General features: G+C 38.2%; 1 protein-coding gene across 7 annotated transcripts in view; it reads right to left on the bottom strand.

The window, feature by feature from the left end:
- Window positions 1-23,482, bottom strand: part of KIAA0319 (KIAA0319 ortholog) — a 94,370-nt gene that overhangs the window by 62,694 nt on the left and 8,194 nt on the right. The gene's annotated exons all lie outside the window — the stretch shown is intronic.

Raw genomic sequence — 23,482 nt, forward strand, 5'->3', positions numbered from 1 at the left:
ATCTTTTAACACAAGTATACATTTTAAATAAAAATGCTTCTTTAGTTAAAAACATTTTTTTTAAGTGACAGATGATTTCAAAATTGCTGGTATGCATGTGAATAACTTGCAATCCCTGTGAACAAAGTGACTGTATTGTAGAAAGAAGACACCTAAATGTCTATTTTTAAACTTCAAGGAGACAATATTTTTTAAAAAGTAGAAGATTAAGTTATGTCTAGTTTTTCTTAAAATTTTTACCATTAACAACCACCAGTTAGAAGAAATAGTGGAAGGCTATAGCAACAACAAAAAAACTACAGATGATATAGTAGAAGAGCACAGCAAAAACAGCAAACAAAAAAATAAAGAATAAAAGACCTAAGAATGAATTCAACAAGATATCTGCCTATCTATTTTATGACAACTTTAAAATGCTACTGAGAAACACAAAGAAACTTAAGTAAATGGAGAAAAACATGAATAAATGTTCTTGAACAGATAGACTCTACAATTTCTATGTTCCCAATAAAAATGATACTGGTGGAAATTTTATTTGGGAAAATGAGAAATGAGACAAAACTGACTCTAAAGTTCACATGGCATAATAAACAACAAAGGAAAGCCAAAAAATTTTTGAAAGAGAAGAGAATTAAGGGGAAACTACTTCTATCAGACAGTGAAAATAAAGTGACAATCATTAAAATAGATGATACAGGTATAAAGATAGATCACTGAAGGGAACAGATATTCAATAAATGAATCCAAATATTTACAAAACTACAGGACATGATTAAATATGACATCTCAAATCAGTGGGGAAAAAAGAGATTATTAAATAAATGATATTGGAAAAATGGGTAGCCATTTGAAAAAAAATTATCTTTTATCCCTACCTCACACCTTACACCAAGATAAATTCCTAATGTACAAAACAAGACTATAAAAGTACTATAAGAAACTATGGGATTGATTTTTGACAAAGGTGCCAGGACAATTCAATGGGGAAAGAATAGTCTTTCCAACAAACAGTACTGCAACAACCAGATATTAACAGACAAAAGAATGCAATTTGAGCTCTACCACATATTATATTTAAAAATTAACTCAAAATGAAGCAAAGACCCAAATGCAAGAGCCAAAACTATAAAACTACTAGAAGAAAACACAGGTGTAAATCTTCATGACCTTGGATTAGGCAATGGTCCCTTAGATATGACACCAAAAGCATAAACAACAAGAGAAAAAACAGATAAAATGGACATCACTAAATTTTAAAACTTTTGTGATTTGAAGGACACCATCAAGAAAGTAAAAAGACAATCCACAGAATGGGATAAAATTTTTGCAAATCACTTACCTAATAGGGGACTTGTACCTACAATATATAAATAACTATTACAACTCAATAATAAAAAGACAAATAAGTTTTCAAATGAGCAAGGATCTGAATGGACAGTTGTCCAAAGAAAATATACAAATGGCTAATGAGCACATGAAACTATGCTTAACATTATTAACTATCAGGGAAATGCAAATCAAAAAGACAATGAGATACTCCTCATACCTACTGGCACAGCTAATATCAAAAAAGCAAACAATAAAAAATGTTGTCAAGGATATAGAGAAAGAAGAACCCTCATCCATTACAATGGGAATGTAAAATGATACAGCCACTTTGGAAAACAGGTTGGCAGTTACTCGAACAGTTAAACATACTTACTATATGATCTTGCATTTCTACTCCTGTGTGTATATCCAAAAGAAATGAAAATATATGTCCACATAAAAATTTGTACATGAGTGTTCTTAGAAGCATTATTCATAATAGTTAAAAAGTAGAAACAACCCAATGTCCGTCAATTGAAAAATGGATAAACATAATGTGATATTTCTATATGTGGACTATTATTCAGCAATAAAAAGAAATGAATTATTGACACACACTGCAATATGGATTAACTTGGATAACATTATGCAAAAAAAGTTAAAATGTTATGCTAAGTGAAAGAAGGCAGTCAGAAAGGGGGCCGGCCTCATGGCAGAGTGGTTAAGTCCTCACGCTCCGCTTCGGAGGCCCAGGGTTTCGCCGGTTCAGATCCTGGGCACGGACATGGCACCGCCCATCAGGCCACGGTGAGGTGGCATCCCACATGCCACAACTAGAAGGACCCACAACCAAAAAATATACAACTATGTACTGGGGAGATGTGGGGGAGAAAGAGCAGGAAAAAAAACAAAAACAAAAAAGATTGGCAACAGTTGTTAGCTGAGGTGCCAATCTCTAAAAAAAAAAAAAGAAGATTGGCAATGGTCGTTAGCTCAGCTGCCAATCTTTAAGGAAAAAAAAAAAGGACCACAGAATATATGATTCTATTTACATAAAATATGCAGAATAGGTTAATCCATACAGACAGAAAGTAAATTAGTGGTTGTCTAGGATAGGGGAGGTTGGAGAAAAATGGGGAGTGAATTCTAATGTGTATGGGATTTCCTTTGAGGTAATAAAAAAGTTCTAAAATACATTGTTACAGAGTTATACAACTCTGGGACTACACTAAAAGCCATTGAACTGTGCAATTTCAGTGGGTGAATTGTATGATATATGAACTATATCTCAATAAAATGTTTTATAAAAAAGAGAAGAAACTATGAGAGATTATATTTATAATCTTTGAGTGGGGAATGCCTAGGCATGATATGAACTCAGAAATCATAATAGGAAGAATGAATAAATTGTATCCATTAATAAAAGATATGGATAAATAAAATTTTTCATGGGAACATCACCATATAAAGACAAAGTATCAAAAACAAAGTGGGAAAAATATTTGCAACTCACATCATAGACAAAGGATAATTTCCCTAAGACATAAGAATGCCCTCAAATGAATAACCATCCAATAGAAAAAGTCTATCAACAGAGAGAACACAGAAAAGAAAGTATAAATGCATTTTAAGTACCTCAAAAGATGCGCAAAGTCAGTCACAAAAAAAGGAACACAAATTAAAACTAAAAGATATTTTTTCACCTATGAGACTGTCATATACGAAAAATGTTTTATTTCCTTGTGTTGGTGAGAGTATGGGGCTCCTCAGGTATTCTCGGTCCTTACTGATGGGAATGTAAATTGGCACAATCCCCATGAAGGGCAATGTGACATCATGCACATTCCAGCAATTCCACTTCTAGGAATTTAGTCTACAGATATACTTAATGCAGTCACGTGCACACTAGGTTATTCCTGGCGGCAATGTTGATATTAACAAACAGACTGGAAACAACCAAACTTTCGTCCGCCAGGAACTGGTTAAATAAGTTACAATCTGCCCATATCACGAAATGCCCTGCATTTGTGAAGAAAGAGGACACTCTTTGCATGCTGGTGTACACCAAGACTTATTGTTACATGAAGAAAGCAAAGTCTAGAATAGTGTAAGTGGTATTCACCATTTGTGGGAAAAGGGAATGGGATGGGAAAAGACATAAGGATGAATTTGTTTGAAAATGTTAAATATTTCTGGAAGAGTACACAAGAAATCATTAATGTCTGTTATGACTAGGGAGAGGGCTGGAAGAGAGACTTTTTTAAAAAACAGCCTTTTGTACCTTTTGAATCACGTAAGTATCTTTAATATTTCATATTAATTAACTAATTTAATATTCTTGCCATTATGTGTGGTCACTGGAGGCTTAGGTCTAGTGAGCATCAAAAGCCTCAGAAAATAACACGATAGAGAGCCCACATAAGGTCACCCTCAAGAAGGGAATGCCTCTGCTTATAACGCAGAGGCGGATGGGGTATGAGTAGTGCAGACAGATCTAGCAAATAAGGATATGGGATTCCCAATTAAATGTGAATTTCAGACAAATAACAAATAATTTTTTTATTATGCGACATTTAGGACACATTTGTACTGTATTTTGTCAGGCAACCGCAGCTCTGAGAAAATGCCCAGGCAGTCCTGGGCAGCTAGTTAGAACTACAACCAGTATATATCTCTCGCCAGAGGAGGCTCGACACACAACACTGTGGAGAGAAAGAGTTGACATTTATACTTCACTCAAAGAAGTAACAGCTTGACCCAGATTCAGTCAATATGCTGAATCCCCAGTGATTTATGAAATCGTTTCATGTAAGCATGAACAACTTGTTAAGAGAAAGAACACAGGGCATTACCATCATTCAAGTGAAAAAAAGAACCAAAATGAGGGAAAGACCTAGAAAACAAGTCACTGAAAAAAAGATATGTATTTGTATTTCAATTTTCAATTTTTAAATTCAGTAATCCCTATTTCAAAGAGAGAGAATTACCATGGTTCTCTGAAACAAATTAGTTTTCAAAGCCAGCAGACAGCTTTCATCTCAGCTGGAGCTGAGTGAATGAAAAAAAATCCAGTATGTGACAGCCAGAATCCAACATTTCTGATATTTACTTCCTAACTGCCTTGTTTTTTGGTAAGGTTTGCCCAGAGCTATCCTGTGGCGAATAGGAAGAAATATATTACTCATGTATTTCTCTTTCCATTTCATGCAGTTGAGTTCACTTTTGATCTTAGAAAAAGTCACTGTAGTAGCTGTGAGCAATAAACTCAGGTCAAGTAAGTAAGAACAACCCCATGGCCCCATGGCAGGTCTCCCACGATTATGGTGAATTGCATGCATATTGCACAGATTGGTTCAAATGATGACAGGAGTCAGTGATAAAAATTCCTGAAATATGCCATGACAGAGAGCAAATCCGTCACACCCCTCTCCATGCCCTCCTCCTCCCAGTCTTCTTTCTAACATCCACCAATCTCCCTGTGCTCTCTGCCCTACCCTGCCAATATCCAGCTCAAAAGCCAGTTCTTCTAAGAAGGCTTCCTCTGCTTCCCAAACCCAGCCTCCAAGCTGATGTCATTGCTCCTTCTTCGGGAGATGTCCCAAGGCTAGATTATCACCACAAGTATTAAAAGGACAATTAACATTTGTAAAAATGTTATGAAATTTTATTTCGTAATGTCCCCAACACTTTACACACATTAGTTTTAATCCTCTGAAAAATCCCCCAATTACAGATCATCATCCCCATTTTACAGATGATGAAACTGAGGCTCAAAAAGGCTAAGATATCCAAAAATTAGAATCCAGTCCAAGTGTGAAGTGTGTCCGGAATTGTTCTTTCCACTATTCTGTGCTGTCTTATGTGCCTCTCTCCATTAAAAAAAAAGTTAATTGGGTTGTCTTCTAATTTACAAAAACAATAAATGTTTATTATAGAAAATCCCAGCAATTAGGTATAGCAGAATGAATGGCCTTGTTCTCCCTGTCACTCTTCCTCTCTGCCAAGTAACCTCACAGTGCCATCATCACTCAGCATCTCAAAGCCTAGATCTCAAAGCATCGTGCTGTGAACCACAAGGGCATGACCTTTGGTTGCAATGCTATCCCCAGAAACTAGAAGAGGGCTTGGTACATGATAGGAGCTCAAATTTATTGAATGAATGCATACATGAATAAATGAATGGTAAATCTCCCCTTGGATCGGTAAAAGTTAACTGTGACACACAATTTTTAGATTCAAATTATTATGAATTTTTAACATGAATTACTTTACATTATACATCTTTTTTACCTTGGTTTTTATTTGCATACATGCAAAATGATATATGTACATTGCAGCATTGTTAATAAGGAAAGATTGGAAATAACCTAAATATCAATTGACAGGAGACTGGTTTAACAAATTATGATATATCCGAGTAATAGAATAGTATGCAGCTATAAAAAAAGAATTTTATACACACACATATATACTTATATATGTATACGTATATGTACATATATACTATACACACATATACACAGACTATATGGACACATATGTATAATATATAACATATGTACAATATATGGATAAATATGTTTGTGTATATGTGTACATACATTATACATATGTACATAATATACACATATGTATATATACACACTGTACATATACATTATACACACACACACTGATATTACTGAAAGATCTTTAGGTTTTAAAGTGAAAAAAGCAAGCACGGTCAGTGTTTACAGCATGATACCTTTGTGAAGAAGACAGGATTCCTACTTGCTTGTACAAATTTGCAAAAAGAAATCACAGAAGACGATAAAATAAACTAAGAGAAGTGGTATATGTGGAGGGGAGGAAAAGGGAAATTGAGCAGTAGGAGACACGGCTGGGAGCAGGAACTCTCACAGAGCATGTTTTTATGTGTTTTTATTTTAGATAACGTGATGCTGCCTCTAAACATTTTTAAGTGAATCAGTTTTACAGGCAGACAGTACTACCAAACCACAGTTTCCTGCCCCCGCTCCCCACCCCCAAGGCCTACTCTGAAGGCGCAACCAGCTACTTTCAACACTTTCAACTCTTCTGTCTCGTACTTGCACTCTCCTTTGTAAAATACTGTTTATATCATTATTTCTTGAGTTCTCCATTTCAAACTCTCTCTTTCTCACGTTTACATAGACACACATTCCCTTCCCTACATTCTCCCTCTTGGCTACTTCATAGTTTTATAGTCCATTTATATTCAGTATGTCAGAGAGGAAGTCCCTCTTAATGCAAAAAAGCATATGGTCAAAATATGAGGGGCTGGCCTGGTGGCATAGTGGTCAAGTTTGTGCCCTCCGCTTTGGCAGCCCAGGATTCGCAGGTTCAGATCTGGGATGCGGACCCAGCACCGCTCATCAAGCCACACTGTGGCAGCATCCCACATAAAACAGAGGAAGATTGGCACAGAAGTTAGCTCAGCGACAATCTTCCTCAAGCAAAAACAGGAATATTGGCAACAGGTCTTAGCTCAGGGCCAACCTTCCTCACAAAAAACAAACAAACAAAAAAGTGAATTTCTTCTGTAAGCATGATACACAGTTCCTAAACACAATAGTGCTTTCTAGAAGGAACAAAAGCCCAAGAAAACATTGTCAAAGTGAATAATTTCCCCAGACTCTTCCACAGAAGATATTATTTGCTGCTGTAAATGTTAATGACCCTTTGTCTGTTGAAATACTCTTTGGATACAAGGCTTTACAAAAATGATTGATACGGGGACTGGCCCCGTGTCCAAGTGGTTAAGTTCGCACGCTCCACTGTGGTGGCCTGGGGTTTCGCCAGTTCGGATCCTGGGCACGGACATGGCACCACTCATCAGGCCACGCTGAGGCGGTGTCCCACATGCCACAACTAGAGGGACCCATAACTAAAAGTAGACAACTATGCACCAGGGGGCTTTGGGGAGAAAAAGGAAAAATAAAATCTTTAAAAAAAAATTCAGCATGATCCTCAAGGCATTCTTAAAAATTCATTGTATCAAACACCACAAAAGCTCAATTTATCTTGATGTTTTTAAGGTGAATAATTTACTTGACAATTTCTTATGCAGTAGAATTTTTAATAAGGTTCTTTATGACAGTTTATTTTCTAAAAACTCATACACGATGCAACATGGACTTTTTAAATAACTTATTTCCCATAAGTGTTTACTTTATTATAACTAAGTAACTATTCTTCACTAATGAACCACATATAATCATACATCTTTCTTTTAAAAACTTTTGTCCTTCTTGTGCTTAATAAATGTCTCCGTTGGCTGCTTGCTTAGTTTTTTATATATTTATCACTATTTTTTTCCCAAATGTAATGACAAAACTGCAAAATGTTTCCAGTAAGTGAAACTCATCACTCTTATTATCAAGAAATAAATAAAATGCCAAATTAAAAAGGAACTTAAAAAGATCCTTTCATCTAAGGGATAGATGAAAGGATGGTTAAGTAAAGACATTTAAACAAATAAGTCAAAAACCTGGTTTACCATAATTTCATTAAAAAAATTGATATTTTAGGGGGCCGGCGCCATGGCATAGTGGTTAAGTTCGTGCACTTCGCTTCAGTGGCCCGGGGTTCACAGGTTCAGATCCCAGGCACAGACCTAGCACTGCTCATCAAACCATGCTGTGGTGGCATACCACATAAAACAGAGGAAGATTGGCAAAAGATGTCAGCTCAGGGCCAATCTTCCTCACACACAAAAAAAGGAAAAAACTGATATTTTAGTATCACAAAAGTAGGAAGGATATAACCTCAAAATAAAAAGCAATCTTTTTCTTTTTTGAGGAAGATTAGCCCTGAGCTAACTACTGCCAATCCTCTTCTTTTTGCTGAGGAAGACTGGCCCTGAGCTAACATCCATGCCCATCCTCCTCTACTTTATATGTGGGACGCCTACCACAGCATGGCTTGACAAGCCGTGCCATGTCTGCACCCGGGATCCGAACAGGCAAACCCCGGGCCACCGAGAAGCGGAATGTGTGAACTTAACCTCTGTGCCACTGGGCCGGCCCCAAAAAGCGATCTTTTAAATTTAATAAATTTAGTCTGATTAATATTAAAAATATAATATTATTAATAGTAAATTAGAATTCCAAATGTCCAATGTTAGGGTATGATTAAATATTATTGTGTATCCCGTGGATCTATAATATTCATGTATTACCATGAAGTCCATGATTCGGTATTACATGAAAGACAGAGATTATAAACAGAAAATACACCATTAAATCTATATGAGAAACTCCAGATTTTTGCAAAATGACAAAGGAATAAAATATCGAGATTGTTGAGGAAAATACAATAAACACCTTTTTAAATATATAGGTGCACTCACAAGAGAATAAGGGAAATCTCCCAAGGCCAAAAACAAACAGGAAGCTGATGCTGAAGTGGCAGCTGCCAGAGATACCTGCAGATTTCTAGAACCCAGCGATGTGAGTTTAATGGATACAGACAGGACAGAAGTCAGAGCTTTGGGCCCATTCAAGTTGCGGGGTTGGAATTAAAGTGCCTCATAAAGCCAGGAACCTTTAAGAGAGAGATCCTTGTGGGTGAAAGGGTGAACTAGAAAAAAAATCCGGCCACTGGGCTCTGAGTGAAGAAAAAATTCTCTCTTGAGAACTGGCAGCCACAGGTGTGCCTCTCACATGTTTGGTCTCAACTGTTCATGACAAGTTTAGTCCAACAAACCCCAAAGGGAGAAATTAACTTAAAGTGTTCCTGGGTTGGTAGCGCCCACTACCGCAGGTACCTGGCAGAGGCAATTATAAACCTTTCTGGAAGAACTCTCCTAAACCCTCAGAGACAAACCAGACACACCTGAATTTAGAATTCAAAATGACAAAACGCAGGCACCATGAAGAAAGGCAACAGAGAAGAAATGCAAGAGAATTAGGGCCCCAAGATTTTCAGATAATGAAATTCTGGCACACAAATATAAAACAAGATGCCTAAAATATTTAAGGAAATAGTAAGGTTTAAGATTTATACACAAAAAAAGACCCTGGCAGATTTGAAAAATAACCAAGTATAACTTCCAAAAATAAAAACATAACACTTTTGCTTCCAAAGCTCAGAGGATGGGTTAAACAGCAGATCAGACACTGCTGAAGAAGTAATAAACTTAGAGGGTCACACTGGAACAAAGACTTAAAAAGAGATGCGAGAATGAATCGTGTGGATGTCTGAAAGAAAGGAGTCCCAGGCAGAGAGAACGAGAAATGCAAAGGCTTTGAGGAGGGAGCATGCCCGTGTGTTCCAGGAACAGCCAGGTCAGCATGGCTAGAAGAGCAGAAAGCACCAGAAGGTGAGGTTAGGGAGGCAATGGGAAGCCACACTGCAGTTTGAGGGTCATATAAAGGATCTTCTGCTTTCCCTCTGAGATGGGAAGTGTTGTGGGATTAGCTCCCTAGACTGCCATGTTGGAAAGAGAGTGGGAGGGGCCAGGGCAGAAGTAGAGAGACAAGGCAGAGGTCCCTGCGTAATGGTGTGGGAGGAAGGTGGCTTGTACCAAGTCGTAGCAGTGAAGGTCCCGAGAAGGAGTCAGATTGATGTATTCTCAAGGGAGAGCCGCCAGCATCCGCTGATTGAACAGGATGGAGGGTCTGAGATAAAGACAAGAGCCCAGGATGACTGAGGAACTGGAAGAATGGGGTTGCCATGACCCAAAATGGGGAATAATGCAAGACATCCAAGTGGAACTGCTGAGCAGGCCACAAGATCAATACATCTGGAGTTCAGAGAAGAGAGGAGCTGGAGATCTAACCTGGGAGTCATGACCATACAGTTGTCATTCAAAGCCACAAGACTGGTTAACACCACCAAGGGAGTAAGCGTAAATAGAAAAGAAAGAGAAGAGAGGCGAGAACCGCTGAGTGATGAATTTGAGCAGGAGAGAGGGGATGTGTGTAAGGGGAGGGACAGGCCTATCTTCAAACGATTCTATAAACAACATTTCTCACCTGGTCAGATGGGGCTGCAGGGAGGGCTTAATGTACAAGGGGGAAAAAACTTAAAATAAAATAATGCCTTCTGGTCCGGAGAGTGCCACATTTTGCTGTCAGCAGAGTTGCAAATCACACGGTAGCAATTCCTCGGCTGCTTCAGCCAGAGAAAACCCAGCACAGCTCCAACATCATTAAAAGTACCAACTGACTAAAACAACAAATAAGTGGATTCCAGTCGCTGCTAATTCTAACTCTGCCAAATTAATTGGTTTGAAATCCTGTTCTGTATCTCCTTGGTTAATAATATACCACTGGGGGAAGAAAGCTGGCAATTTATTTTCAATATACTTTATCAACGTTGTGGTGGGGAGTAGGAGAGTCAAGCTTCTTGAGCTCGACATTCAGACATGAAAAAATATGCAATTCTACTTCAGAAATTTTTTAAAAAGTCCTTTTTGTAGCAGGGCTGTAGCACTCCAGAGCTTGGTTTTAATCTTATCTAGGAGGATTCCAAATATGAGGGCCTCTCCTGTTGTACCCTGAAGGAAATGCTGACAATCCACAATTGTGTTCTCATTTTTTCTATCCTCAACTTATCCCTAAAGAACTGCTATCCATTATGCCTGTGCCGGCAAAGAAGTGACTTCCTCCTGCCAATTCTCTTTGGTATTTCACTTCAAAGCAAGAAACAGAAGCAATATGATACCAGCCAGAGCTGGCACATAGAAAAACTGAGAAGTGTATAATTATGCCTGTCTTCCATTTTAGGGAGTCTCAGTTGTGTCCTCCGCATCCCCTCCATCGATTCCCTTCCTTCAGGTTTCAGTAAATCCAAGCTTCAAGGCAAAGGTGTAGACTGTTATTTATTTAAGCCTTAAGGTCTTATTCTTTCCGAGGAGGCTAGCACTTTCATATGGAGACTGCTGATGATCAAAGGGCATTTTAGGCACCATTGACAGATGGTGGGATGGGAGATATATGGCACAGCTGCTTGTCCTATGGTTCTCTAATAATAGTTACTTACATCTACTTTATCATCAAAGCTTGGGAGAAGCAGGATGCGGTAGTAATAGACCAAGTCCCCAGGTGTTCATTCAAGAGGGACGGTTCCACTCTTGCTGTTCAAAGTATCTGAGCTCTCTAAAGAGCCAGGTCCTGGAGACAAGGGTCATCATCATTCCAAGGACTGTCCAGAGACACAGCACACACAGCCAGTATATTCACATTAATCTTTCTGGGGGAAATTAGCTTCATGAATAGAATTTTGGCAGGCTGAGAATAAAAAGAAAACTTTCTAGTTCAAGATGGCAGACTGGACACTCTCTTTACCCTCTTTCCCATGTTCCCACTGACAAATAAAAAATAAAAGAAAGGGGGACAGCAGGCAGGACTATGAACAGATGAAAGAAAATAAACTATAACACTAGAAAAATGAGAAAGACAACTACTGATTGACTAGAAATTTCAAAGAATTCCTGGAAGATAGAAAGCAGATGGCATGGAACTGATGGAGAAAGAGAAAATCCATTCCCTAGAAACTGAGGAAGCATAGGACCTTCAGAGGGAGCCCTGGAGAAGCTCCAAGCCTGAGCCAATGAATGCAGAGATGGAATGAGCCATCACACAATCTTTGGGAGATGCCTTAAAAGAAAACAGATCTTAAGTAAAGCCAGAGAACCTCTCTCTGAGGAGAGTGAGTTCTGCCTGCATAGGGCTTTAGTGGCAGCCCTTGGCATCTGAAAAGAGGAGAGCCCACAGAATCTGAGACACAAAGCTCTGCCCTGCAAGGAGACGGCACCTCTAGAGCAGAGCTCTCGGGCAACCTGGGGAGTTCCCACCCACCCACACCAGAGGGAAACCTGCCCAGACACTGCTCACCCATGTACTCAGATGCCACAGTTAACTTCCCATTCAATCAGTGAGCGGACAGCTAGAGATGGAAAGCAGCCAAATATCCTAACCAGTAGAGTTCTTGATAAACCAAAAAGAATAGGCAACCAAGTATTGCAAGATACTTGAGAAATAAAAAAACACAGCACAAAAAAGAAGGCCCACGATCATTAAACAAGTCAGGTTAAAGAACAAAGAAAAATTTTACACATAGTATCTAAAATCCTCAGAAAGATTTGAGAGGATACTGCCTCCATAAAATAAAAACAGACTGCTACAAAAGAGGGGGAAAAAAATCAGAGAATAATAGAAAGTTCTTGGAAGTTCAAAATAGGATTACTAAAATAAAAACTTAATGAACAGGTGGAATAATTGCTGATAATACTAGCAGGTAATATATATTGAGTAGTTCCCATGTGGCAGGCGCAGGCTGTTCTTCACACTTTAAATCTACTAACATACTTAATCATCAAACCAACCCAGTGACGTAGGTGTGTTTATTTTCTTCATTTTACACATGAAGAAACAGTGTCAAAGAGTTTAATTCACTTGCTCAAAGAGAAACAGCTGGAAAGTGGCAGAGTCAGAATTCAAACCCAGGCAATTTGGTTCCAGAGCACCCTTTCTACATGGCTGAAGGCATGTTAAAGATCTAATAGGTAGAGTCGAGGAAATTCTCCTAGTGTACAAACACACACACACACAATGACAAAGTGATAGAAGATATGGGAAAATGTTAGAAGGCATGAGGACAAGTCCGGAATTTCTACCATCCAGCTAAAAGAAAGGGATTCTAGGAAAAAAGAACAGAGTCAATAGAGGGAAACAAGTAAAGAAATAACAGAATAAAATTTCCTTGAAATGAAAAAGAAGTCTTCAGATTAAGTGTCCACAGAGTATAAGCAGGATATGACCCAGATATCTTGATAAAATTTAAGGACTCCAAAAGTAAAGGAAATCCTCTAAAATCTCCCATAGAGGAAAAAAGTACATTAACTTCAAAAGAAAGAAAAAACAGAATGCAGAGTAACATATTTCTCATTGGCAGCAATGGTACTTTGAGGGCAATGGAGGGATAAAAATTCTAAAGAAAAACTATTTTGAATCTCTTTGTTGCACAAAACTTAGTCAAATGTGAAGGCAGAATAGATATATTTTTGGACATTTGAAACTCAGAATGTTATCACCGTTATATTCAATGAAAAACCTTCCTGAGGGGGTACTATGGCAAAAAGGGAATCTGAGAAAGAAAGATGAGTGACATGATAAACAAGAAACAGTGATAGCTAAATGTAGTGCAGAAGAGGAAAAGGTCAGAAAGAAAATAGAAAATGACCTATTAGAAGATAATTGGAAGAACCTTGACACTCAGAATCTATTTGCACATCTTCATATATCTCTTACCCTCACCCCTCATAGAGCAGGGATGGAAAGGTAAAAATTATATTTCTCAGACTTCCTTGCACTTAGGGTTCTGGATTCAATTTAGAACCAATGAAATACACTCAAGTGAGATTTGGATGTTGGAAATGAAGCTCCAGCTCCCTCTTGATTTCCTTCTATGTGCAATGAAATGTGGAGTGAACAGTGGAACCTGTGGTGGTTTCCCACATGATCCTGTCCTATTCAAAGTTTCTGCTCAGTCTTAAAAGTTGTATAATGTGGCATCCGGTAACAATTTCTGTTTTCCGTTTATGTTTCTATCAAATTGCCTGCCAAGTAGACTTGGCAATAAAAATGAGAATAGAAATAGCGCTGAGAAAATTGGTTTTCCAGATAAATGATAAAGTTATCATGCTAACCTCATACGATATACAAAATAAATTTTAGATGAATTAAAGACCTAACTGTGAAACTCAAAGTTTTAAAACTATTAAAGGAAAATGTAGCAGGAATATCTTTACAACCTCTGAGTAAGGATGGATTTATTAACAAGATCCAAAAAGCATATAGAATATATAAATGACTATATTAAAAACTTATTAATTCTCAAATATTTATTGATTCCTCAACTTGATAAACAGAATCTACGAAAACCCAGAGTTAACATCATACTTAATGGTGAAAGACTAAAGGCTTTTCCCCTAAGATCAGGAACAAGACAAGGATGTCTGCTATCTCTGCTTCTATTCAACATTGTACTGAAGGTTCTAGCTAGGACAATTAGGCAAGAAAGTGAAATAAAAGCATGCAGACTTGAAAGAAAGAAGCAAAACGACTTCTCTTTGCAGATGACATGATCTCCTATATAGAAAATCCTAAGGAGTCCACAAAAATATGATTACAGTTCAGCAAGGTTGCAGAATATTAAGATCAATATATAAAAGTCAATTGTATTTCTATAGCAATGAACAAACAAAAATAAAATTAAGAAAATAATTCCATTTACAATAGCATCATAATGAATAAATACTTAGAAACAAATTTGACAAAGGAAGTGTAAGACTTGTGTACTGAAAACTACAAAACATTGCTGAAAGAAATTAAAGAAGACCTGAATGAATGGAACAATATCCCGTGTTTACGAATTGGAGTACTTAATATGATCAAGATAGCAATATTCCCCCAACTGATCTACAGACTCAATGTAATTCTTGTCAAAATCATGACTGCCTTTTTTGCAGAAATTGACAGGTTGATCCTAACATTCATATGAAAAGACAAGGTAACCAGAATATCCAGAACAATCTTGAAAAAAAAAGAACAAATTTGGAGGATTCACACTTTCCAGTTTCAAAACTTACTACAAAGCTCCTAATCAAGACTGTGTGGTACTGGCATAAGGATAGACAAATAGATTGATGGAACAGAATTGAGAGTCCAGAAGTAAATCCTTACATTTATGGTCAACTGATCTGCAGTTAAGGGTGCCAGAACAATTCAATAGGGGAAAGAATAGTATTTTCAATAAATGGTTCTGGGTAAACTGAATATCCACATGCAAAAGAATGAAGTTGAACCTCTACCTCACGACATATGAAAATTAACTCAAAGTGCATCAAAGACCTAATGTAAAAGCTAAACCTATAAAACTCTTAGAAGAAAACAGGTGTATATCATGTGACCTTGGATTAGGCAATGGTTTCTTAGATATGGCACCAAAAGCACATGAAACAAAAGAAAAACTAGATAAAATAGACATCACTAAAATTTTAAACTTTTATGCTTCAAAACACACCATCAATGGGCTCTCCCAGTGGCATAGTGGTTAAGTTCATGCACTCCACTTTGGCGGCCTGGGGTTCACAAGTGCAAATCCCCTGCACTGACCTACACACCGCTCATCTGAGCCATGCTGTGGTGGCGTCTCACTTACAAAATAGAGGAAGACTGGCATGGATGTTAGCTCAGGGTCAATCTTCCTCACCAAAAAACACTATCAAGAAAGTGAAAACACAACCAACAGAATGGCAGAAAATATTTATAGATGATATATCTGATAAAGATAAAGGAATTGTATCCAGAATTATACTCAACAACAAAAAGACAAATAGCCCAGTTAAGAAATGGGCAAAGGAGGGGCCGGCCCGGTGGCGCAGCGGTTAAGTTCGCACGTTCCGCTTCTCGGCGGCCCAGGGTTCGCTGGTTCGGATCCCAGGTGCGGACATGGCACTGCTTGAGAGCCATGCTGTGGTAGGCGTCCCACATATAAACTAGAGGAAGATGGGCACGGATGTTAGCTCAGAGCCAGGCTTCCTCAGCAAAAAGAGGAGGACTGGCAGTAGTTAGCTGAGGGCTAATCTTCCTCCAAAAAAAAAAAACAAACAAACAAAAAAAAAAATGGGCAAAGGATCTGAATAGACATTTCGCCAAAGAAGATATACAATGGGCCAATGAGCACATGAAAAGATGCTCAACATTATTAGTCATTAGAGAAATGCAAACCAAAACTAAAATGAGATACCACTTCATATCTACCAAGATGGTTATAACCAAAAGTCTAACAAAGACTATTGTAGAGGATGTGGCGAGATTGGAACCCTTGGACATTGCTGCCAGGAGTGTAAAACTGTATAGCCACTTTGGAAAACAGTTTAGCAGTTCTTCAAATGGTAAACATAGAGTTACCAATCCCACCGCTAGGTATATACTCAAGAGAACTGGGAATATATGTCCATACAAAAACCTGTACACAAACTTTCATAGCAGCATTATTCACAGTAGCCAAAAAGTGGAAATAATGAAATATCCATCAACTTAAGAACGGATAAACATAACGTGGTATATTCATAAGACAGAATGTTATTTGGCAATTAAAAAAATGAGGTACATGCTACAACATGGATGAACCTTGACAACATTATGTCAAGTGAAAGAAGCCAGTCACAAAAGGCCACACACATATTGTATGATTCCATTCATATGAAACGCCCAGAATAGGCAAACCCATAGAAACAGATAGTAAATTAGTGGTGCCAGGGACTCATGGGAAGCACTGCTTGGTAGATATGAGGTTTTTTAAATGAGGTGATGAAGATTTCTGAAATTAGATACAGTGATGGCTGCATAACTCTGTGAATATACTAAAAATCACTGAATTGCAAACTTAAAAGGGTGAATTTTGTGGTATGTGAATTATATCTCAATAAAGCTGTTATTTTTTAAAAAATCATATTGAGTACCTACATAGACAAAGCAATATTCTAGGTTCTGGGAACACAGTGGGGAACAGAAATGTCCCTTGAGAAGGTTATATTCCAGTGGGAGGCCCAGATAAAGGATGTCCCAAGATACACAAAGAATTTGCAGGTTTGACTGTGTAATTAGTCTTGGTAACCTGTGCAGATTTATAGAGAAAAAGAAAGGTTCCAGGAGAAAAAGAGATGTTCAAGATGTTCTTATTTTCAAGAGGGAATAATGGTAATTTCTAGAAATTGCAGATTGAAACCTGGGTGCTAAACTCTAGCAGCATTCTAGAGTGAGTTTTATTGAACAGATAATTCATTAGCACTTCAAAAAGGAAGCAATGGACAATTCACTGTGTGGTCTTTCAAAGAGTAGCTTAGGCCAGCGGAACTCGATTCTTTTTCTCTTCTTTCTACTTTTCTGTGTTTTCCAAATTCTCTATATGATAATATGTAATATATCTTTAGTAACAAAAGAGGACTTCATCCTCTTTTTAGACAGCTATTGTTATGATGCTGTTAGGTCAACAGAATGCTATAACCATCATAAGCTGACAGGCTCTCCCAAGACATTCTTATGTGTACAATGGAAATATGTACCATGGGTGACAGAACAATTAGAGATCATTGTCAACTGGAGGTAACGATTTCCTGTTCAAAATTTCTGCTGAGGACTTAGAGCTCAGTCATAGCCATGGAGAGAACCACACTAAGAATAAACTGGGAGGGAGGATGGTTAGGTCCTGATGACCGTATTTCTTTTCCTTCCTTCCATCCTTTCTTCCTTTCCTCCTTCCTTCTCTCCGTCCTTCCTTCCTTCCTGCCTTCCTGCCCTCCTGCCTTCCTTACTTCCAGAAGACATAATCATTGTCTGATAAAGAGATCAGAATGAATGACAGAGTGAGGGATCCACAGCAAAGAGCCTACCTAGGTCATGAGCTGTGGCCCTGGCAGAATGAAGAAACCAACAGAAGAAGTAGCTGAAAACTTGGGTTTACATCAGGGACCATGATAATCTTGGCTAGTCTGCCACTGGAGAAAGAGGCCAGGATTCCAAGCAATCTAACTGGTAGTTCCAGTTCAGGGACCAACATCATCGTCTTAAAATACATATAATGATCTAACAAACTGTTTGTTAATACCCGCAGATGATCCGAAAGAGGAACATTTAATTGTGTCATTTTTATTCACTATTCAAAAATTATTAAAATAAGACCACAAATAACAGCATAAATGTTCACCAGTAGACTACTGAGGAGATACCCTGAATGTAGGAGCCTTATTCTCCTAGTAAAATGAACTAATTGTCCTATTGAAAAATTAGACATTCATCCTTGTTTCCCGATTTTATACCAATTCTAGCACATGTGGTGCTGGAAAGCGTGTCCCAATGACTGGAGAACATAGGCAATAAAAACATCATACAATGGCATCTACCTTCCAAAAAAAAAATATATTTAAAAATCTAAATTTCTTATGTAAGTAAATTAGTGGATTTTTGCTTTTATAAAGTCTAACTGGTTTTAGAGTAAGTACCGGCTAGAAACGTCATGTATTTTAATTTTCTAAATTTTCCCACTTTTTATTCTTTTCTTTCAATGCAATAATTTTTCTAAGTAACCTTATGTTTTCCTGTTTCTAGCCTGTAAGTTCTCTTCTTTAAATTGTTTTAATTTTAATATGTCACATTTGATTCAAACAAAAGTTTTGAAGCATAGTTGTCCTGCAGGCTCTTAAAAACCTGACCAGGTCCAGAACGCCTGTCCATTTCTAAGTCCCCATCAGGTGCTCACCAAAGTGCTCATTTATTTAGTACAATCCCTGCATTAACCATTTGTATTGGTTTCCTGGGTCATCTGTAACCAAGTACAACAAATTGGGTGGCTTAAAACAAAGAGAAATTTATTCTCACAGCTCTGGCGGCTAGAAGTCTGAAATTAAGGTGTCAGCAGAGCCATGCTCCCTCTGAGACTCGGTAGAATCCTTCTTTGCCCCTTCCTAGCTGCCAATGCTGGCTGGCAGTCATCAGCATTCCTTGGCTTGCAGCCACATCACTCCAGTGTCTGCCTCTGTTGTCACAAGGCATTCTCCCTGTATGCCTCTACGTCCAAATTTCGCTCTTCTTATAAGGACATCAATCATATTAGATTAAGGGCCTGCCTTAATGACCTCATCTTAACTTGATTACATCTGCAAAGACCCTATTTCCAAATAAGGTCACATTCACAGGTTCGGGGGGTTAGGACTTCACCATATACTTTTGGAGGGACACTGTTCAACCCATAACACCATCCTTTGTACTTTTCAAAAGAAGGACTTTCTGAAATGTGCCCACCTTGTCCCATTACTGACCCCATGGAGTATCTAGAGCAGAGGGCATTTTTTAAGTTTAAGGGTGAAAAAAGCCAACCATCTTACAGTGAGAAGAAAGAATAACTCAGGTGTCCAGATACTGGGGATTTTCTTTCATGTCTGCCCAAAGGAAGCCAGCCAAGCCAGAACCAAGGTGGAATCAATGACAAAGGACCAGAACTTGTGAGACATCCATTCCAGGATATGGTACATTTTCGTCAGAAGTTATAGATGTTGAATGGCGATGCTTTATCATGGCTGCTACTAGTTTTTGAACTAAAAAGCAATGATGAACTATGAAAGACAACACTGGTGACTGAAACTTTGCTGCCCCTTGGCTGCTGCATTATATTGGAGCTAAAATTTCTGATCAAGGGAATAAGGGTGATTTTTAAAAATATATTGCAAATCCCTGGAGAGGTACACCCCAGATAAATCACTTTTTATGGGTTATATATGTGTCCCCAAGCTCTGGCACATTGCCTGGATGGAATATGTGTGAATGAAATAAATCGCTCTTTAAATAGCATGACAAAAACATACATTAAAATAATTACAATCAAATCATACTAATGAATGGCTATTTTCTTCTCTTAGGTTCTCTTTCAGTTTACTCAATAAGTATACATATACTTTAGCAAAGCTGTTATCTTAGAGGAATATAGGTCTTATTTTCACTTAATATTCTATCACAAAAATTATCCTTCATTGTTACATTTTTGTTTATTATTCTTTTTTGTTATTTTGCCACATCTCATTGAGGTGATTATTATAATTCACTTCACCATTTCCTCATTGCTAGACAATTAGATTGTTTCTGATATTCGGTTTTTATAAATCATCCTGGAGTGAAATGCTTCTGCAGGCTCAGAAAAAAGTAAGTTGCCCCTTTCTTGTCTGAAGGAAATGAAAATAGCTCAAAGGGGGCCCAATTCCAAAGACCCAATGGAGCTTCTGGACAGCATTTTCCCACAGGCTACTAAGCACAGGCTGTATTTATGGTTTGTCCTATTTGTGGTTAACTGACTAACAAAACTTAGTTGGCAAACTCCTGCTTTTCAGAAGAAGTGGACTCAAACAAGACAGCTATATTTCTATTTCAACTTGGCCACTGGGCCTGCCAGAGGATGTTGTCTTCTTTTTATGATTCTTCCTTCCTTGCTCTATCAGCCACTACTTTGACAAAAACTCTCTTCGCTGAGGCAGGCTTCAGCCTCAGGGGCGACTGCAGGACACAGGTGTATCGTCTGAGCATCTTGGACTCAAGGAGTCAAAGAAAGAGTGCTAGAAAGGAACGTGGTGATTTCCTGCTCATTTTAGGGGTAACTGGATAAAACAGATAAGAGAACAATTCAAAAGATGGATAGACAATATTCAGCGAAAGAGTATGTGCTGTGAGGAAAAAAAGGTAAAAGACATTTATATTTATATTTATTTATGCACGAATTGCTAGAGTAAACATTTTACCATCTTTTCTAAACTACTACAGATTAAGACACTGTATCACAGCCCTTGTACTGTAAATAACGCCACAGTTTTATATTCCTGGGGACACTGTTCCTACATTAAGAAGAAAAATTTTAGGAGATGAAATCTTGAGTGTACACCATGGGACTATAAACAGTCTCCCCAATTATGGGAATAGTGTAGCTTTCAATTGGCTCAGTACTTTTATTTCTCCCTAAACTCAATTCTTACCTAATAGGGGAGAAAGCCTAAATGCTTTGTCCTGCACCATAATAACTAAATTATCACCTTCAGAAAACACGCGAGGGGCCTGCCCGGTGGTGCAGTAGTTAAGTGCACACGTTCCACTTTGGAGGCCCGGGGTTCACGGGTTTGGATCCCAGGTGCGGACATGGCACCGCTTGGGAAGCCATGCTGTGGTAGGTCCCACATATAAAGTAGAGAAAGATGGGCATGGATGTTAGCTCAGGGCCAGTCTTCCTCAGCGAAAAAGGGGAGGATTGGCAGCAGATGTTAGCTCAGGGCTAATCTTCCTCAAAAAAAATAAAAAAGGAAAACACGCGAAAGGGAAGGCTAGCAAGAGTGCAGATGCCGTGTGCCAGCAACTGTGCAGGCAAGCCAGTAAGTTCTCGGGAGGTCATATTTGAGGGCCAAATGTGTTGTGTGTCAATGAAAGTGAATCTGCTTTGTGGCAAATTCTGATGACAGCTGGTAATTACTAAACTTCCAAATCAGGCAAACTGTGCATCATTTCTGAGACTGCTCAATCTTTCCATTCTATTTATCAGCAGGCCTATGATTGGCTGGTCAAAAAGTTTTCCTTTAGAATTTAACTTTCTGGCATTAAGGAAATAATTATTCACTTATTCCCTATGAAGGAAAAGGAACAAAACAGAAAGAAGGTAGAACGTTATCAGTAAGAATCTACCCTATTAATAACAAGGAAACAAATGGTTTGTAATATTCATCATCCCCATCATCAATATAATAGCCATTTATAATAGTCCTTTTATTCACAAGGCAATTTTATGTATTTCATGTTATTTGAGACTTCCAATAACAATTTGAGAGAGGTAAGACAGATATTGTTATCCCCAACAGGTATATAGACTATTCTGGTTGAATCAGTTGAAGTTCTGTGGCTTATCAATGAGAAGTTAGTTTCTAGTTTCTCTAAAACAAACCTCTAAGTTTCAGCGGGTAAGGAACATAAAAGATGGGAATGAGTCAGGGCTGCTTTTTCCTGATCCTTCTCCCTTTCGGCACTCTGTCTTGCCAAAGCAGGTGATCAACTATTCACAAGTCACACTCCTGCCCCCTGACCTGCCTAAGCCTGGAGGGTGGTATTGAAAAGAAAGCAGCTCAGAAAGTACCGGTAGAAGAGAGTTAGACCTGTTCTCCTGCATCTGCAAAGGGCTCTCAAGACCCAAATCCTCACCAATGAATGAGGAGGTAAGGCGAAGGAAAGCTAGACAATACATCCAGCTAGGTGCCAAGCCAAGAATGGAAAAATGTGGTGATTTTTCAGTCCCTTATTCTATGCTCTGACTTTCTCCGCTGAAAGCTGATAAAGTAAGATAAGTTCTAGAAAACCTGTGCCAATCAACACAGAGGGTTACCCAGGAATTTACTGGCACCAGAGATAATGCCTTACAATTACAGTGTAAAATGACTTCCTATTAGGAGATCAAGCAAAATTAAGGGAAACACGATCCAGCATTGGTTTTTAAACACAGGGAGGGCATTTGTGTGGAATGGAGAGTAAGCAGATTTTGCGAGGCTAAAAAGAGTGAATCAGGGAACAACTAGGAGAAAATACAGGCAGAAAAATGTGCCAAATCCTTCCTTTATCAATTTTCTAAGAATCAGATTATTGGGGAGACGGTGGAGAGAGTAACACGAGATGTTTTCTCATCATTAAACCATCAAGCTAATGAAAGAAGCATCAGCATTAGGGTTAATACAGCCAGGTTGATGAAGACTAGCCAAGCTCTTAGAAGCAACAGCATCTCTGTTTATATATATATATATATATATATATATATATAAATATATATATATAGCAGACAAATACACAGACTGAAAGCGTACTAATGAGAGACAGCTCATTCCCAGGCATGGCCAGGAACACACAAATATGCAGAATGACTGAAAATATGACAGAGAATCTCTTTTTAAATACAGTTATAAAACTGTATAACTGTATTGGTAGAGATAATGGAAGAGATGAATAAATGGAAAGAGGAGGTTTGTTTAAGCTGGAAGGGCAACAGATATTAAAGATAACAATATGTTAGGTTAATAAAGAAACAAAGAATGGGGCCAACCTACTAGTGTAGTGGTTAAGTTTGCATACTCCGCTTTGGCGGCCCAGGGTTCACAGGTTCAGATCCCAGGTGTGGACCCACACATGGCCATGCTGTGGTGGCATCCCATATACAAAGTAGAGGAAGGTTGGCATGGATGTTAGCTCAGGGACCATCTTCCTCACCAAAAAAAAAAAAAAAAGGAAACAAAGAATGAATTAAAACTGAACATAATGCTTTAAAGTACTTAATAAAATTCATTTGCAGGGGCCGGCCCAGTAGCACAGTGGTTAAGTTTGCATGTTCCACTTCGGTGGCCTGGGGTTCGCCGGTTTGGAACCCAGGTGCAGACCTATGCAACATTTGTCAAGCCATGCTGTGGCAGGCATCCCACATATAAAGTAGAGGAAGATGGGTACAGATGTTAGCTCAGGGGTAATCTTCCTCTAAAAAGAAGAAATTCATTTGCAAAAAATATGCAAGGATATTTGGGGAATGAGAAAAAAGGCAGTAATAGATTCTAATACTCATTATAAAGCAAAAATCATCTAAA

Source organism: Equus przewalskii, chromosome 19, assembly GCF_037783145.1.
Source record: "Equus przewalskii isolate Varuska chromosome 19, EquPr2, whole genome shotgun sequence".
Lineage (NCBI taxonomy): Eukaryota > Metazoa > Chordata > Mammalia > Perissodactyla > Equidae > Equus > Equus przewalskii.